The 19,696-nt window shown below is 43.6% G+C and overlaps 2 protein-coding genes across 2 annotated transcripts in view; one reads left to right on the top strand and one right to left on the bottom strand.

Annotated features, from left to right (window-relative positions):
• LOC139328412 (plexin-A2-like) overlaps positions 1 to 10,582 on the bottom strand; it is a 75,947-nt gene extending 65,365 nt beyond the window's left edge. Inside the window, exon 1 of the mRNA XM_070958222.1 lies at positions 10,221 to 10,582. The gene's annotated coding sequence lies outside the window, so the exon portion shown is untranslated. The remainder of the gene's footprint in view (positions 1 to 10,220) is intronic.
• Positions 1 to 19,696, top strand: part of LOC139328428 (olfactory receptor class A-like protein 1) — a 108,385-nt gene that overhangs the window by 60,196 nt on the left and 28,493 nt on the right. The window lies entirely within an intron of this gene.

Below are 19,696 nucleotides of genomic sequence, written 5' to 3'. Positions count from 1 at the left end.
GTTTCTCAGACAAAATAACCTAATTTGGAACAAAAAACGGGTTGCTGTCTCAAAATAAAGACAGATGTTTAGTGAAGGCAACACAAGGATCGTAGATAAAGTGGCTTCACGTACAACGTTACTTCATCGAAGTCCATTAATGGAGTAATAAAACTGCCCGAATAGGAGGACGGACCATAAATTAAGACACCTACGTCGCCCTAAATCCTGTCAGTGTGCCACCAGAAACCTCTCCTATCTGGCTTCCAAAGGCAGTTTCTGTCCCCCCCCCTTTGTCCTCTCCTTTGCCACATCAGCAGCCCCTTCACACTAACATTTTTTTTTGAAAATCATTCAACCCCCTTCAGTGAAATTTCCTCTAAAGATATCGCGCCAAGTGCTAGAAGGCTTCAGCTCAAAGGCAACTGTCTTTTTTGGCTGGAGCTAACGCAAACAGGGTGCTTCCTCAGTGAGACTTCCTGGTATAAGTAAAGGTTAAATGAAGACAGCCATGTCAGATCCTAATGTGAGGGTCATGATGGGTTGGGTGCTCTCCGCTGGCTGACTAACAGGACGTCCGGCTGAGTTGAGCGGGAGCCAGGGATGGAGCGGATGGACTGACACTGAGCTGGCTGGGCCAACTCCAGCTCCACTCCAGCATCTCCTGTCCATCTGTCCCCACCAGGCTCACACCGGGGGACAAGTCACTCGAGTGTCTCGACCTGCTCTGCTCAATTTGGCAGGCTCCGTGCGAGCAACCCTACCAGTAATTGGCCACCAAAGAGTAACATCTGTCGCACTCCGTATTGCTGAATTTAAATCTGAGGTTTGTTTGTTTTTCTCTATTTATAACACATGACATTTACTCAGACCTGTATGAATCAACCTTAGTCACACCCGGCTCATCTATCTTTATTTACCCCGGCTTAAAATGTTAGATGCCAAAAGCTTCTTCTTTTCTGTTCTTGACCATTTTTTTTCCGACTGGACATAAAAACTGCGTTAGCTTTTACTACTTCTCAGAAAGCTGAGATTTGGTGAGACACGTTGGCTCTTATATTTACAGCTTCTTTATTTTGGGCAAAACGGTGTCCAGCAAATTCCTTCTGAAAATCCTTCAAATCATCTGCTTTGCAAGCTGATGAGTCCCTGAACCAGTTTCTCTGTTGATGTAGCCACAATTTTCTTTCATTTGTCCGTTTCATGTGAAAACGCCATGAAAAGAGTACTCAGGCATTTTGAAATGCTTCAGAGGAAGCAGTGACAGTCCGTCATTTTGACGGCCCGTGGGTAAACTAAAAAATAAACTCTTTGCAGCATTCATGTGTTTGTTTTCAGTGAACCAAGCTGCCTAAACCTGAGGTCAGCGGAAACCTTTACTCCCTGGAGTGCAAACCTTTTTCTATATCTTTCCTCTGCTTTTTGATGTAGGCTTTTTAGTAAGAAGGGGATGCTGGAATGGGATGTAATGTAGGCTATTAAAGAGCTGTTTGAAAGTGGGCGGGTTGGATCACAAAAATCTGACTCAATCTTTTGTGCGTATTCTTGAGCTGCCACAAAAAGGCGCAGACAAGTGATTATGTGTTTACCACTTCACAAAGGGCTGTTTCTACTTTTTGGTGTCCAGCAGAATCCCATTGCTTTGAATTTCTCCTGTTCAAATCGCACCGCAAACTTCCAGGTGAAAACCTCCGGCGTCATTTGCATTTTAATCTAATCAGAAGCGCTGTTCTCAGCTAGAAATAATTAATAAGAGGGCTAACATAAATAGCAGACAAAATGATATTTGAGAGGCCAGATTTGAGTCTGGCATGACCTTAAAGAGGCACCATCAGTGCTGCCCAGAGGTTAATTCAGTGTTGGGAGTCTCCAGTCGAACCCTCAGAGGAATTACACAACAGGGCTAGAAACAAGAGGAGAAACTAGGAAGTGCTGGTGGCAAACGAAGCCGGGCAAGCATGCAGGCAAGCAGCAGCCTCGTCGTTTCATCCATTTCTGTTCTCCCGGCTTTAGTCACGTCTAAGGCGTGCAGTCATGCTGCTCAGTGTTTACCCTGGATTATAGAGACAACTCTTTGCCCTGCGCAGTCCTCCCTGCTGAATTCTCCGCCTCGCCACTCAGACACGCTCCAGCCCAGACGTGACTCATTCACACTCACACACAGGAACATGGTTTGCTGAGGCCTCTGGGGACGCGAGCTCTCAGCGGGGACCAATAACAGCGCAGAGGAGGAAGAAGCCGGCCTCTTGTGCTCCACAAACATGACCCTTTGACCTGGATCGAGATCAGTGGAACCAAAGCCATCCTTTGGGTTCAGCTTTTATTGGGGTGAAATGCTGTCATAGCTTCTGTAGCGCCCTGTTAGGCATGATTCATGGGACAGAAGGGATGGTTAGCTTTTTTCTAGCTCTTGTTTGTTTGACCCATCTGCCATCAGAGATGAACTAAAACGTTCACGGGGGATATTTCTTTGTTAGGATGCCTATGTGCATCATTTTCACCGCTCGCTCAGGTTTCATAGCAAGAAGTGGGGTTTTGTCAGTGACTAACATTTTTCTTGTGGGAAATTCACAAGTTGCTGTAAGTTTAGTGAAAATTAATAGCAGCTGTCATGAATGATATCACTGATGATCTTTTGTAGTGAAGATTGCACCTTTTAAACTCAGTGGGTAACGTCAAAACTCATAACTATCTTTATTCTTGAAACCTTCGCATTTTCAAGACATTACATTTCCGAGCACCAGCAATGAGGTGGCACATCGTGATCTTTTCACTTAAAAGAAAGGCAGATTTAGAAGGAACAGCACGGTGCTCAAGTTTATCCTGTTTACGTTTTGGATTATAGATTTGTGTGAGATCGGGAGCACTGTCGGCAGACTACGCCATGATCTTTCTAAAGGTCAGGAGAAGCGTCTCAGCTCTCACGCTTAGTCAACAATGGGAGTCACTGTCACTCGTATCAGAGGTGATAAAAACATTTTTTTTGTTGTTGCTGTTGTTTTTTGTGGCCTAGATTTATAAGACTGCACAAAAGCAATAATGGTGTAAGACCACAGGGGCGGAAAAGTGTCTGAACTACAATAGTCATAACAGATTCTGTCCTCATGATTACAAGCCGGCAGGGCAGGAACACGCAGGGTTATTTCTTCTGTGTCAGTAGGTTTTCAAAAACGGTGCTGCTAATGAAAGTTGGGAGTTTCTAAAGTTTCTTTGTGGAGATCATCTCAGATTCAGGGAAAAAAAATGTTTAGCTGCAACACTTCCAGGTAATGAATTGTACATTGTTTGCGCTTATGGTCTTATCTAAACCCCCATGGCCTGATGGGATACTTTTGTCTGGGGTTTTCAGCAAATACACACGGACGAGTCATTCGGGGGGAGGGCCTGCGTCGTACACATTACACATGAATGAGCTGGGAGGGCGCCAGCCGCAACATAACTTGACTTCCAAATGAATAAATGAAGGCAATTAGTAGATCTGTTTACAATGTTGTGGAGACAGAAGTAGGTCAAACGTGGCAGAGACAGGAGGGAGGAGGGAGCCAGCAAGCCAGAGCCAGGGGCTGTCGCTGGTACCTACAGTGATGAGTCGGGGAATTAGGACATGAAAATGCCGTCTTTATTAACGATGACTTATAAATGAATGTCATACTGAATCACGAGGGACCTGTGGGGTTTATTAGGAAAAAGGATGTTTTGTGATCAGTCCACCGTGTTTTATCTGTGGCTGCCCAGGGCGTTTGGCTCCGCCCTGTAAGGCCTCTTCACAGAAGCCCAGAGCCTCAGAGGGCATCATGTGCAGCGCGGAGGCTCACGCTGCACATACCCACAGGATATCTCCACTTTGATGCCGCACAGTGAAATTTTGTGACAGTTGGCCTGTGGTTAATTTTCATCATTATGTTCTACAATGGAAATTCAAACAGCGTTGCTCCCCCCGACATTTCTCTGAGTCAAGGGGGAAAAAAATCTTACAACTAGTATTTAGATTAATGACGCTAACACTTTGTGATGCTAATATTCTCTAGGAACCAGCGTGAACTGCTGTAAATTCATTCAGTTTTGTTATCAGCTCTTCTGGCATGTCATTGGCATGATTTCGTCTCAGCAAAAAGGAACCGTAATTTTCTTTTTTGTCCATACTTGTTGTTTAGTTTATTGGTCAGTGCAGATATTGCACACTTTAGGACTCTCCAGCCAGCCACTAATCTTGATGGTAGAGCAGCGGAAGATGTCTGCAGGGAGCAGTAAAACAACACTATGTCATCGCTACACGCTCTGCTCTTAATAACTGCAGGATGCTGCGAGGGACCTGGGCAGAGGCAAATGTGACATAGGGGACCAATTCCAACACATCGCCACAACACAGTCAGCAGCCTCCTCTGCAATGCATGCCATTATCTTAGGCCGCATGCATTATACATGCAGATACAGTACTATGTCTGAAATTGCTGTTAAGAGCAGGACCAGATGAAGGGCACTGCTGCCACAGTCAGATTTAACCATGCATGCCTTTCTCCTCCCTTCCCTCTTCTCAGCTCTGTCTCCTCTTCCATAAATCTCATTGTCGGTCTTCCCTGGTTAATGGTGACCTCAAGCAGGCTCCTCTCAACTGCCGAAGCTCTCGTGTTGCATATATGATGAGCATAGAGGGGAAAGTCAAAGTGACCTCCAGCACTGTGATGAAAACCCATGCAGCTCGAGTGCAATAGAGGGTCTTCTATAATTCAGTGACCGCAGAAGAAGACAGAGCGAGCTGCGTTTTCTTGTGGAGTCACACAGCATGTGCGTGTGAGCCGTGCTGCAGCGGCTGCCCGGCACCCCTCATCATTAATGTCGCTTAAGTGCAAAAGGAAGAAGAACAAGGGGTAAACAGAGGAGTCCAACCGAGGCTCGGAGTGATCTGTGGACAGAGCAGCTGAGGGGAATAAAGATTGAGGCTGGTGAAATGTGAGCTGTGCTCTCGAGCCCAGAGACAAGTATAGAACAGCTCTCCAGTTGTGTTTTTTTTGTACTGTAAGAGCACTCTCTCATAGCCATTTTTGTTTGGCTCAGTAACTACCGGCATGATATTCAGCCTCTAGCGTGGCTGTAATTTTATTGTCTGTTCCCATCGTCTGAGTTTTTGTCTTTTTTTTTGTCTGAGTTGACATTTCTGCTCAGACTGATTCTGTTACAGATGTGCAGGGCTATATTGCATTTGCATGCATAAATCATGGAGACCTGACAGGGAAAACACATTACATTTGGGCAAGACCAGACCCTAGCAAGTGTGTGAATGAGAAAAATAATCAAACACAGTGATGCAGAGCATCCATGTGAAGCTGTGAAGCACATATGTCCGTAATTCCCACACCACTGCACACAGAAATCAAAGAACATATTCCAAAGAAGCCTGTATGTTTCCTCGGCTTCCTCCCTCTTTGCCCATATGGCTTTATGGGGTGGAGGATGCCAAGGTTGGAGGTATCTGGCACAAATAATTACGATCAAAGAAATTACAATGCAAAAGGAACAGCTGCTGCCTCCACTGCTGACAAATCACTGTGAGCAAGAGGAGACAACGAGAGACGGCGAGCGAGCGAACGAGCGAGCGAGCGAGAGAGAAACAGGAAAGAGGAGGAGAGATGGTGCGTGTTCTACTATTCGACAACTTTCCCTCTAAGTATCTGCTGCTCCAAAACCCATTTAACATTTAATCCGCTGTACAAATAAGGCCTTTGGTGGCCGTTCACCCAAAAGCTGTACAAATACAAGCATCTGCCCGGATTATCTCAGTCTGTCTCCACGGTCGGCCCAGCCCAGCTTGTCCCTAAGTCTAACCTACTCTGAAACTCTATCCCGTCTGAATGTAATTTTGGGCAAATGCATAGAAATTTCCTCAATGTTCAGAAATAGAAATAGCCTGGTTAAAAGTACAGTACCCTAGCGATTCCAGAGGTCTACCAGGACTGCAAGCACAGGTGACTTTCATTCAAATAGAAATTCACCAGAAGGCAAATGGGATGCAAGTTTTTGAAATCTTTTTACAAAAGCCCCTGAAGGGATAACACAAACTGGGGAAAACAGTAAAGAATTTACAGCGAATACACAGCAGAGAACATTTCCCATCGCTGTAACTTGTACTTCTTGATAGGACTTGATCCTCAAATTAATATTGAATTCTCCAAGTCTATTAAGTAAGTGCCGTCCCACCTGGTTTGCGGCTGCCAAGGGCTGAACACTGCAGCAGTCTCGGATGTAGTCCAGGTGCTCTGGGCTTCTGGGACATGTTGTAGGTGACTGATGACTTACTTTTTTCAAAGACCAGGCCGAGCAACTCATTCAGCAGGTGTTTGCTTGCCAAATTGTGGCGTTAGCATTCCTCCGAAGACTGTCAGCGAAAGTCACAAGGGAGAAGTAATTCAGTTGTGTCCTCCTTCTGTAATTCAGTTTAGTTGGGTTGAATTAAGCACATGCTCTTTTTTATATGTAACCTTTAACTTCCATGAATACTTTCCTCATGCTTTTAATGGGTGAATACCCCAAACTGCACGTCATGTTCTTTGAAATTTGGTTTTTCTGTGAAGGGGCTGGTGAATGTGGATATTGTTTAAAAATCAAAATGTTATTTACTGAGAATTTCACCTACAAGAAAGCACTAGAAATGGAAAATCATTTGAGTCAGATGCATTTGCTGAGGGAAGTCGTTGGATTTGCCATGGTTTTACCACATTAGGACCAATTTCCACACATTTTCCATGTCATATAAGACATTCTCCATGACCGGCATTTGCATTTCTAGTCCTATATTAAATCTCTACATTTTAATTGAGAGCTAATTTGAATGTTCTAATGCAAGACTGTATGATATTTTCAGAGGCTAGCACCATCCAAAGCTGACATCCGGTGGTGTAGCATTGCACCCCCGTAACACTGGAGGATTTTTAAAAAGAAAGGTCAAAATTGGTGCCGAAGAGGCCGAGATATAGTGACTTTCATTCCCCAGTATGAGTCAACACTGGATCCTATATTTCTCATAATGCAACTTGATAGCATCTTCAGTTAACTCACCCTGCCAGGTAAACGTCCACGTCTTTCAAACTCTGCACTTTCAGTGAAAATCTGTGGACTCCAAAGCCCCAACCTGAGATAACCCAGATGATATCGCGAGCCTATTTTCTCAGACTTTGGAAAAGCTCCTCCAAAGCCACAGAAAACATTTTACAGCTGTTCCCTAAGCTGAGCAGTACTTCTCTTGATGAGTAAAGTGATTCTCATGTGTAAAATCACTGGAGCGCCCCTTTAAGAAAAAAAAAAGAGATTACGAACTCTTCAAACTCAAAAGTCATGTGTCAATACTTTCCTAAGAAAACAACACATGTGACATGCCTCAACTTTGTGTGTGTGTGTTTTTCTTTCAACCATATGCTTTCTGCTTGCACAAGTGCCAGAGAAAATCATGCAAAACACACATATCAGCAAAGTTATTGCACTGTTTGTATCAACAACAGTGTGACAATCTGGAGGCGATGCGCCATATTGCAAGACCGCCATCACTGCATGCTGAGCGCTGCCAAAGCTGCCATCTGGCAGGTGAGCTGCACGCTTTCCACTTGTACCTCTCCTCCCTTTCACTTCTCTCCTCCGCTGTTTGTCGCCACCTCTCTCCTTGTCTCGTCCTGTCTTTATTAGTCTTTCTCACTCCTGCTATCTTTTCCACCTCTCCCGCTCCTCTCTACCCCTGTATATCATCCCTTTTCTCCACCTTTATCTACCTGTGCATCCACCTCCCTGCAGGCCGGGATCACACACTGAAACAAGAGGAAGCGTGAAGATTGAAAGGGGGATGCAGGAGAGGGAAGCGTGAGGACAAGAGCATATCGGTCGTGCTTGATGATCTGCAGCATTTTGTTCTCTCTCCCTTTCTTTCGTGCTCCCATCGCTGTGGCTTTCATATCACTGTTTGCGTCTCTTCTCATTTTGTCGCTCTCTCCCGCTCTCTGATGTATACACTCCTATGCAAAGACTCGCTAGTCAGTGCACACACATGTAACAAGCACAAACATGCAGTAAGATGTGCACACATGCAAACACGAACACACACACACTGGGGGTTCTCCTCCTTCTTCTTCCTCAGGCTGTAGCATCTGAACAGTCGTGTTTAATCAGTGTCTCCGTGGGCAACGGGGGTAGTAGCGGTGGGAGGGGGGTGAGGGTTGGAGGTGGGGGGTCTCCAGCTCTGGGTAGTAGCAGTGAGCTGCTGTGCACTCACACACCGTGTAATTGTGTTACATACACTAATTCGCCTGATGTACTATTGTAGCGACTGTGCGTCGCCTTTGCCCCTGACCCACATCACGCTCCCTGATATTCAAATTGCTCCAAAATCAATGTCACGGATTGAACTGCTGGTCATTTAAATCAAAGGCTGTTTTTTCGCAGCTGTAGTGGAGTTGTGCTGGTGACTTCTTGCTTTGTTTTTCTGTCTTCTGAAACCGACAGTGTAGCTCATTAATCTCTGTGGAAGTGAAGAGAACACTTAACTCCGGGCTTGTGGCTGAAGATGACAGAGACAGATGTTCTAAATTACTTCACCTACACTGGTCCGGCGTTTCCTCCAGGGTCAAAAGACTCCAAACTCGTTTCACATGGAGCCCCTCTGCAGTCATAACCGCCATTACAAAAACGTGAAAATACAACACTCAGCAAAGTGGAATCAATAAACAGTCCAACAGAAACCCATTTTTAATGCTTCATTTAGTCGGGCATGACCTGTTTTGACCAGTCTGACCCGATGTTGTGAAAAACGGTATAAATATATGATGTGAACCTTAAACCTGCTGTAGTAGTCTCTCCACTCATCATTTCAGGTTACACTGAATGATCCACAGATGTGAGGTTTCAACAAACGATTTCTTTTAAACTAGCTCCAGTGAGATCTGATCAAAGATCTGTGGATTAGCCTGAGTTAGCGGCACATTGTCGCTCCAAAGACAAATGTCATTGAAATGAATATTGTCATTCAAATATATTCCATTGCATTAGTGGGACAGCGCAGATATAAAGCCTCGCCGTTTAAGGCTAGAGGCATCTGCACGCCTGGAAACCATGAAAATATCTCTCTTTGTATTTTAGAATAACTGACCCTTTAATGGGCCTGGATTGGTTAACCCTCAAATACATTTCTAAAACTCCTCAGATGAACAGCAGTCATCACACGCCAAACCTCCATTTCATTTGTTGCTGTCAAACGCAGCAAAAAGAGAGAGACAGAACTAATGTGGAGATTCATTTAAATTCTAAAATTAGCAGGCAACTGATAAAGTGCCGGAGCGCATGACTGGCATGAGCACGCCAGGAGAGAAGCCAATCTCTCTCCCTCTCCCTCCCTCTCCATGAGAGGCTTTACCCACTCTGGAGGGGCCGGGAGAATAAAAGCTAGTCCAACTGGCCGGCCAGATAAGCCGGACCAGAAAGAGTACACAGAGGGAAGAGGGGTTCATCTGGTTTGCATGAGGGGTGAGAGTCAAAGAGATGTGAATCCAACAACCAGCCCTCCACCACCCCTCCTCGCCCCCTCTACTACCATTCACACACACACACAGACGGGGGATGCACTCGGTCAACAGCATTATTGGGGTTGGCACCGCTGAAGCTGTGTGTGCTTTAGTTCTTTCAGGCTCCATCTCGGCGGCTGCCCAGCCTTATCAGCGTCCCAGTGGCTTCTGCTCTGCCCCGGCTGCCAAGGCTGCCCGAGCTCCGGCTGCAAGCGGCAGGGCAGCAGTGGAGGAGTGACTATCTCCAGGCTAAATACTTCACTCCGGTATTCTCCAGATGACCACTGATCTGATGCTCTGGCCAGAAGTGTCCACATGTGTAAAGAGCTCAGGAAAAATCTGCACCAGCGGGCTCCTCTCGCAGGCTTTGTCTAAAGTAGAGGGATTTATCCTTCTATTAATGCAATAATTTGCACCAAGCCTACACAGTGCTGCCCTGCCTGTCTGTCATACACTGAAGATGAGACATCTGTCTTCACGGCATCTGTCCACATCTGTCGGTTGTTACAGGTGGCCACCGGAGAACTCATTTCATTATATGCTCATGCAATATTTTACATACTACCTCGCGCACAATGTCACTGGGTGTCTTTCACTGCGTCCGAGGCGCGTAAAGTCTACCCAACTTTACCCCTCTGCACACTGCCGGGCTGCACTACAGGCTGCTGCTCAGCCACTAACAATAAAAGATGGACTACTCACCTTGAAATAAGAGGAGACTCATTCATGAATAGCGCAGATCCGGTTATTTCGCTGGGATTTTGAGGGGGAACGTCCCGCGTCTCAGCCAGTCAGTCAGCGGATGAGTGTGGACGCCAAATACAGCGAGATGAACTGCCGGTTAATGGATTCCACGCGCCGCCCGTGAAGTCATCTGGACAGCAGTGAGCATCTCTCAGTCAGCCGCTGAGAAGGAGCCGGTATCAAGTGACCCTCCCACCTCGTTCAGGGATTGATCGTTTTCTGTAACAGACAGCCACACTACCTCTCTCTCTCTCTCTCTCTCTCTCTCTCTCTCTCTCTCTCTCTCTCTCTCTCTCTCTCTCTGGATGCCGGTGCTACATGAAGTCACCCATCAGTTCACTTGCACCTCACGTACAGTGTGCGCTTTTAGACCCAGCCTCCGTCGCGTCATCCTCTGCTGGCACAACTTGAGCGCTTTGCAATAATACATTTTATGTCTGTTAGGCATGTGGACTCTTCAAAGTGTTTGTGGATTTATGCATCAAGGCGGATTAAAACGTGTTTTTCAGTACGGAGAAATTAACAATACAACAGGTATATATATATATATATATATATATATATATATATATATATATATATATATATATATATATGAGATTTGGGCCCAGCCTGCGTGTGTTATCAGCAGCGCGCAGAATGGAGATATGTCAGTGTCTAAAATAGGCCTATTTGTCAAATGATTGCTATCTTCATGTATTTGTATACTGACTTCTTCCCACGTGTACAAATGTCTTGTATTTTTGGTTTATTTCATTCTCTTTAGTGAAAATGTGTAAAAATGTGGTTTCAGAAGAATGTGATGGAAATGATGTTGCAGCTGCTCATTTGCTGGTTCGGCCCATCTCACCCAGTCAGATAGGCGGGCCCGTTTGAGCATTTTTTAAATGAATTATAGAACCATTCACACGTTTTACAGTGGATTCAAATTCGTTTTATTTTCATTAAGAAGTCCAGATAAAACACAGCAGCATGCACGCCAAGTTTCCGTTGAAATACTGCCATCTGTAGGCTGAATCAGGCAACCACACATCTGTCTGACACAAAGCTGTGATCCAGCGCTTTGTTTTAAAGAGGAAACCTCACTATGGAGCAGTGTTTGCTTTCTGCTTCAGGTAACCGTTCACACACATGTGACTGTTGTGTAAGAGGGTGTGTGTGTGATGCGTGGCCTTTGAAGGACAGCTCCTGCATGCATGCACACACAGCCAGTCAGCAATGTGTCCAGATGAAACCCACCGCTACCATAGAACTGCTTACATTGCTGAATTGCTCAGTAGGCACTTCTGACAGTTTTCCTGGTGTTGGTGGGGGGGCACACAGGGTCCAAGGGCCAGCTGTCTGCCCCTCATTATCTGCCATTTGGTGGGTTGGAGATGAGTTGGAGATGTCAGACGGGCTACCTGTTAGGGCTGGGCAGCTCTGGGTGGCCGGCGGACTCCCTGAGGGCTGACCAGATGGCAGCTACTCCTCACTGGCCCCACGTCAGGCGCTGGGGTTCATGGGGCCTTGTTACACACAAGCACATTACTGTAACGCAAAAACACACACGCCTGCAGACATGCAAATACATATGAAAACATACACTCCGGGTAGGCACATGCACAGTCGTAGTGCTGGAAATAGGTATGCAGATGCGCACAGGGCTGCAGGGAAACTGCAGCTTCATGTGAGGGAAATAGAAAAGCGGTGTTGAACTGGCTTTTAGACCTGTGTGATGATGTGATTTTGCTATTAACGATTCATTTCTAATTGTTAGGATGCCTGTCTATGTGGACTGAAACCCTAATGTATCAGTAATAGAGCTAAAACACAGTACACGCAGTAAGGGTTATAGTAAAATCCAAGCAAAGCATGATGATTCATACTCGTATGAATGACCCACCCTAGCTGCTTTTTAATGCTGGTGGAGGCAGAGGTGTAGACGAGGAGCGGAGCCGAGTTGTAGAAGATTCACTCCACAGGCTGAATTACTCACCACTGTCTAATTCAAGGACGAGAGTAGCTGTGAATTAGTTTTCAAGCTGCCGTGCAAACTCATGTTATCACTTCTTCAAGAGCAGCACTCGTCTGTGGAGCCTCTGGAGAAAAAACTCACCGAGAGGAAAAGCCACAGGTCAGCCGCTCAGATGAAGAGCGTCTGAAAGAGACCGCTGTAGACGCCTGAAACAGAATCCTCTTTGAAATACCTCATTACAGCTTTGCAATTACGACATGCTGTTTTTGTTTGGATGTCCTTTAACATCTCTTACTTAGATAGAGGATGTTGCTACTTAAATTGATGATGCTAAATGTAGATTCTAGCAAGAAAAGCTTGCAACTGTGCAATTGGAATTAAAATTGGATTAACTTCTTTATTATTTAGTATTTATGTCAATGCTTAATGCATAACTAAGGGTCATTACTCGAGCTTTATCAATAAATTTGCAAGGTCAATAATCTGTATAGACCTATATTATCTTATCAACCCATCATCAGACAATAATGTCAATATTAGATGATTCTGCAAAACCATAGACTACGTTTAGTGACAATACTCGGTTTTTACAGTATCTCTGAATGGTATCAGGAGAAATCATATTATGGCAAATAAATCATGGTTAGGTATTCTGAGAGTCAGGCGGCAAACTCTCATTTAGGGAAAGATTGTGGGTCCAGTTAATAAAATGGTCATAAAATAGTCTCATTCAACCAGCCTCATACGTCCCAGACACTCTTACTCTCCGCCTGGCTACGTAAAGAGCGCATCACTTCCTGTTTTGGCACTGAACTGACATTGGACACGATTTAATTTTTAACCATAAAAAGTGCATGTGTTGGTCACAGTTCTTTAAAAGAGTCAAGTCAAGTTATGTTGAACATTTATGTGATCGATCAATACGTAAGAATATTGGCTGACATATCCATATTGACATCAGTATCAGCCTCAAAAATGTCCCAGCTTCAGCGCTGTTTGTTACCTATAGTGGCGCTCATGACCAGTTATTACAAAAAGTATAAAAGCACTTGAGTAAAATCAGTGTTTTGCGCTTTGATGCTGAAAGGTCCTTTATGTTGAAACCTTTGCTTTGTGCGCCCTAATGGGACACAATTTGTACAACATTACCCTCCTGCCCTTAGACCCCCATTTGTGGAAAGGAAAAACTCCTTTAACAGGAAAAGCAGAAAGACAGAAAGATGTAATAGATGGACAGAATAGACAGAGGCAAAACTGGCCAACTTTGGAAAACTACAGAAAGTAAAATTACACAAAATTACACTGTACACTAAATGTCCACTCTTTTTTCTTTTCTTTTCTAAACATCATACCAGGGAGGCACTTTAGCTGGCATGAGAGCCACCTGATCGGTTGAAATGCCTTGACTGTCAGCTGGAGCGTTGCTCTGAAATGAACTCTAAATCTACATCAAACCCTAACTGTAACCTCGTACACAGCAGAGATGTGTTCATTATGATTATTACGCCGTTGCTCCGGGTTTCTCCCACAGAAAGGACCCAAGTGTAGCAGGCAGCTAGATGCAATCTACTTCATAAAAATTACCATAACAACACAACGCCGTGGAAGGAGGCAAAGGGAGGCGCATGCAAATGGTACGGCAATGAAAGAAGACCGCAGGCCCAATCAAGCTGTCATAACACAGAGAATAATAACAACTGAAAGCCATTAAAACCTTTCACTCCAAACCGTTACACCTCACTGTGCAAAGAATAGAACTGAGAGGCCCTCATTTTGCCTAAACAGTCACATACACACACCAGGTTTTATCCAGCTCACATCCATCATCTCCAGATTATAATGAGACATTCATCAAAAGGAGTCTTGTGCAGGAAAACAATGATCTATTCCCTTGTTTGTCATTTGTTCCTGTTTAGACTTTTTCACGGAAATGTCTCTTCTCTGCCGCCCATAGAAACATTTTCAGACGTGTTTTCCATCCTTGAAAAAGTGCATGTTTTCAGGCTCCATGTTTGGGTTAATAACGTGCTCGTGTGGCTGTTTCAAATCACCAAGGCCTGATGTAGTTTAATCCTCCATTGTTGTCCAAAAACTATTAAAAATGCATCATCATGCCACAGCGTTGCACAGGGTGACATTTTCCTTCATTACCATAAACATGGGCGCTGTTTTGAGTCGATCCCACACTCACCGTCCTGCTGCTGTAAATAGAGCAGGAGTGTATCGGTGGGAAATAGTCCCCAAAAAATCTCCTCTTTACTCCTGTTTGAGTAACATTTTGCAACAAAGCACAGCTGTTTTAGGAGATTGTTTGATCCTTTTGAAAAGTGAAGCCTATATTTCATTAACTTGGTGAGCTGTTTTGAAAGATTTCTGTCTTCAATGCTCTGTTGCTGAATGCCACAGACAGGCTGGAAAATCCTCACTGTTGGTTTTGGTCTTTTCACAGCATTTGTCGACAATAACAAAAATATAGAATATGCCAGCCTTATCGTTTGAGTGACAAACCCATTAGTGGATAGATAAAGGTTTGAAAGACATCTGGGATCTTTCTGTGGTCAGTTTAGAAGCAAAACAGGTAAACAGATAAAGCTTTTTTCCTTCTGAGTCCACATAAAATGTTGTCACACGCAGTGTGTGTCTGAGATATACGACAAAAAATTGGTTTAAAATAGAGTGTTAACAGTATACACATGAAGAGTAACAGCAACACTATTAACCTCATTAATCAGCTGAATGTAATCAACATTTTAGAGTTAACATTGTGCTGCCACCACTTACAAACTCTGGATTTTCAAATCACTGTGAGACGACAAACACTGGCTGAAAAAATGGAAATATCAGCCACAACCCTGCTGTGTTATGTGATGCGACACAGGAAGCTGTCATGATATCTGGCAAACTGACTGCTGCAAACAACTGCATCAAAACCCAACACTCACCCACAGCCAGAGAGACTCTGCTACATGCTGAACACCCCAAACGTCCAGCATCAGCCTCTCACACATCTGCATAACAGCTCTATGACAGAGTTTCAACTAAGCTAATGTGAGCTTGGAAAATAATGGAAAAGACTTTTTTGCTGTTAGCATTTTAGCACAACATCATGCATGTCGCCATTATTTGTGTATTTAAAACCTATTTACAAGCTGTTAACCAGCTCATGGGGCTAGTGTTAGCTTAGTTAGCTGGCTAGCTGCTAAAATATGTAGCGACAGTTGTTCTTTTGGATAACAAAAAGTGACGGGCGCCAGCTAGAAGTAAGAAGGCTGCTTCTTTACACCCACAGGCAGTCAGTGTGAGATATGCGGGGGGATCACCAATGCATCCCCCTTGTTAACCTGCCATCCCCTCTCTCCGTCTCCCGGCAGCAGGGAGAGTGCAGGGGCAGAGGGGTTGATCCTTTATCTGTCTGAGGTTTGTGCATGTTTGAATCAACGGCCCTGATCGTGGCTCTCAAATATCGGTCGCCTACCTGCGGCGTGTGCTGAAGTAGGCGACGGATTGTAGATTGTGCCTTTTTCTCTCGGTCCAGCCCTTCTGTCAGCTTCTTCTGGGATCATTGGTATTCTGTAAACTATGTAAAAGAGTCGTTCATGAGTCAAGTCACTAACGGCCGCCTGTTCCACCTGTTAGAAATGAACAAATCACCTACGGGCACAGTTAGAGTAGCTAAGAGGACGCAGGGCCCAGCATGTAGTCAATTGTACAAATCAGGCTAAAGAGACGCTTTCAAACACACAGTCTGTTTCACACTTCAAAGAGTGGATGTGTGATGTGCCTGAGCGGCCCTGTGCTGGGGGTCAGTGGCTCAGATGATTATATTACAGCAACGTGTCACAGGACCAGCTGCACACAGAGCTGTTTTGTCCACATTTTCACCATCATTATTCGAAATCCGTCTGAAAATAAGAGAACAGCAGAACGCTGAAAGACGTCACACATGCTCAACATGCAGAAGTAATGAAGTGATTAGTTTCAATTACCTGATAAGTAGTAACTTATCTTGGCGATATAATCGTCTGTATTGTAGAACAATTAAATCTGATTTTTCAAATGGAGGTCTTTGACTTTCATTCATAATTCAACCTACCTTTTTATTATTTCCCCTGGGAAATTTGTCTGGAGAATAAAAGCACTGATGCTTCCACTCAGTCTCATTATATTAATTAATTTCCTTGTTCGACAACACTGACTTGCTTCATTTGGATGAACAATGAATTATTTTATTCATACAAATTCCTCTAAATTCACACTCCGGTAATATGCAAACACAGAAACAGCGACTCTTTTGCACATACTGTGAAATGTTTTGACATACATCACAGTGTCAGGATCGCTGACTTTTAGTTGGTTTCCCTGGTTTCTTATTTTGGTCATACCTTGAATGTGCGTTCGTCTCTGTGGTCTTTTTGTATTAAGCTTTATGAAAATCTTTGAATTTGAGTCTGAATGTCTGTAAATGTCTGTAGCAAAAGATATTGCTAAAACAATGTGAAGTCCAGATTTTACATGCAGTAAGTCCTTCCTGCTCTTGACGATGATCCGGCTTCAACCTCTCTGGGTCTTCACGCATGGATTCCACTTTAAACTACAGATAAATTGCATTGTAGACATTTTGTACATGCAGTACAGGGTACAAATGAAATACTTTCTAGGCCCTCAAGCACAGGGCTGAAGGAGGGAACAACTCTCTGTTTGCAATGCTTTCTTTTCAACAGTATTTATTGTGTAATTATACCAATACGTGATGCTGCATACTACAATCCAACACCATCACTTTGAAAAAGGGCTGAGCTATATGCTGCTTCATTTTTTTAGCCCATATACCCGAGACTTACGCTGTAATACAGCTTTCTTGCACATTTTCAGTGTTTTGTCTTGATGGTAGTGTTTTGTCAGTAAAGAGTAACGGCCTCTATCTCAGCTGGAATGTCTTATGCATGCTTTCAGAAAACAGATTAAAAAAAAGGTAATTTTTTTGTGGGTGTTAACACTATTCTTCAAATTAAATGTTGGCCATCCATCCATTGTCTATACCGCCTATCCCTTTCGGGGTTGTGGGGGGGCTGGAGCCTATCCCAGCTGTCAACGGGCGAGAGGCGGGGTACACCCTGAACCAGTCGCCGGCCGACCGCAGGGCAACACACAAGACAGACAACCATTCACGCTCACACTCACACCTAAGGACAATTTTAGAGACACCAATTAACCTAATGAGCATGTTTTTGGTCTGTGGGAGGAAGCCGGAGAGAACCCATGCATGCACAGGAAGAACATGCAAACTTCACACAGAAAGGCCCCGTCCAACCCAGGGATCGAACCGGTGACCTTCTTGCTGTGAGGCACGCGCACTACCTGCTGCCACACCGTGCTGCCAAATGTTGGCCAATAAAGGTCAATAAAGTCTGCTTGAGCTGATGATATGACGGACGGAAAAGCTTATCTCCAACATCAGTTTTGTTCATTTTTTGTACTTACATCACATTAAGCACATATTTACACATTTTATATCTGCAGTCATGAGGGTCCACAGCACCAACTCTCATGTTTTCTTCTCCAGCAACACAAATAATGTGCATATATTAACATTGAGCAATACTGATACGACTTTAAACCATGTCATTTCTCTTTGTGTTCTGTAAGTATATCATAATTATATATAATATAATGATATAATAATTATACCACAACTAATGTCATAACATTGTCCACACTGTTATTCCATTATTCCCATTTTCCTGCCTTGTTACCCACTAACAAGATTATTGTACCTACTAATTTTCAAATAGATACTCAGTCGACATCTTATTTTCATATATATCACACGTATGAGTTATTTCACTTTCTTTTTACCTTTATATATAGCTTGTTTTGCCTTTTCTCGTTTTGTCAGTCAATATGATTAAAAAATGTTTTTATTGTTTTATTTAACATGTAATTTTATATATATATAACTATCAAATATCAAATATCACATATATAATAATAAATAAAGTCATAACCTCACAAATCATATCACACACTTAACTCAGTGCCAATAGGCAGAGCTGCCAATGTCCTTTATGAAAAGGCCTCATTCTGTCACTTATGTGTGAATTGTCCTCGTTGAAAGACCTCCCAAGGACTTTAAAGACGAACAATGTGAAAGCTTTCAAACAGTGAGTAAGAAATGAGTCACTGTGTTACTGAAGGTGAAACAGAGTATTACTGAGAGTCATTTTAAGAGGATGTGTCAAGTCCAAGCAGCTCAGGCAGTGTGCGCTCACAGCTACGTGTTCGGCTCACTCGGTTCGCAAATTGAATTAAACTGCAAATTATAAACTAACGACGGATCCCTAGTCACAAGTTCCTGACAGACTAGAATCAGGGCAAAAGATTTCCGCCTTCCTGAATCTTACAAACACTCCACCTCCTCCGCTGATTGAATTTCGAGTAAATTGACCCTCTCCTCAGTTACAACAGTGAGTAAATGAAGTTCTCTGATCTGTTTATGTGGACGCTGTGTTTATCAGCAGTTTATTACCCTCATTGACTCTGAAGGTATTTTGCAGGATGCAGCATCCCGTGGCAGGAGGGAGGGGGAGGCAGACAGTGGGAGCCAATTGTGTGTGAATGTGATATGAAAACACACAGTTCGCCCATCACTCATGCATTTTCATCAGCTGACATTTGCTGACATTTTGTGGCTTCCTATTTATTCAAGCGCTTATAATGCAACAAATCAATACTATAAATATTGATAAAACTAAGCAGACGTGGAAGACCTGAATTGTTTTGTAATGCTGTTGAGCTGATTTTAATCAAATCTAAACTTTTAGGGCATTAATTAGGAGTGAAATGCCGCTGCTTCGATTTATCTTCCAGTGTCCTATTAGCGTCAACCATGTACTGCAAATTCTTTTTATGAAACTAGAAGGGATTTTTGAAAACAGAGAAATATTTCTAATGGCTGCATTCAAGTTTGAAAGCTTTATTTGTGCAGGGGAAACGCTCTGAGTACAAGCTGTCTTTTAAAGGCGTGCCCTTAATGTTTTTCTTTCATTCCTCTAATCCTCTAATTATTACTTGTCACTACTGTTTCTATATCAGTGTTTGTAGATTATATATAATACATGTGTGTACAGTTTGGGTTCCCTGGAGAAATTCTGTTCTGATGGTGTCAAATATGATCACTCTGGAAATTTTTGAGGTAAAACTGAATGCAAAAAATCACTAATGTAGCTTTCACACAGGTTTCACTGAAGTCAAACTGTGTCACTAACCTTTCTGACTGATGTTAGTCAAAGGTCAAACACCTGCAATGTGAATATTCAGTGCATCAAGCACTGTAGTACAATTTTGAGGTACTTGCGCTCCACTTGAGTGTTTTTATATTATGCTACTTTACGCTTCTACTCCACTACATTCATTTAACAGCTTCAGATCAAGATTTTACAAACAACACGTGTGATCAGAAAATGAAATACGGATGGTA

Source organism: Chaetodon trifascialis, chromosome 3, assembly GCF_039877785.1.
Source record: "Chaetodon trifascialis isolate fChaTrf1 chromosome 3, fChaTrf1.hap1, whole genome shotgun sequence".
In the NCBI taxonomy this organism is placed as follows: Eukaryota; Metazoa; Chordata; class Actinopteri; order Chaetodontiformes; family Chaetodontidae; genus Chaetodon; species Chaetodon trifascialis.
The sequence above is the reverse complement of the archived record's forward strand: the minus strand, read 5'-3'. Positions and strand labels throughout refer to the sequence as shown.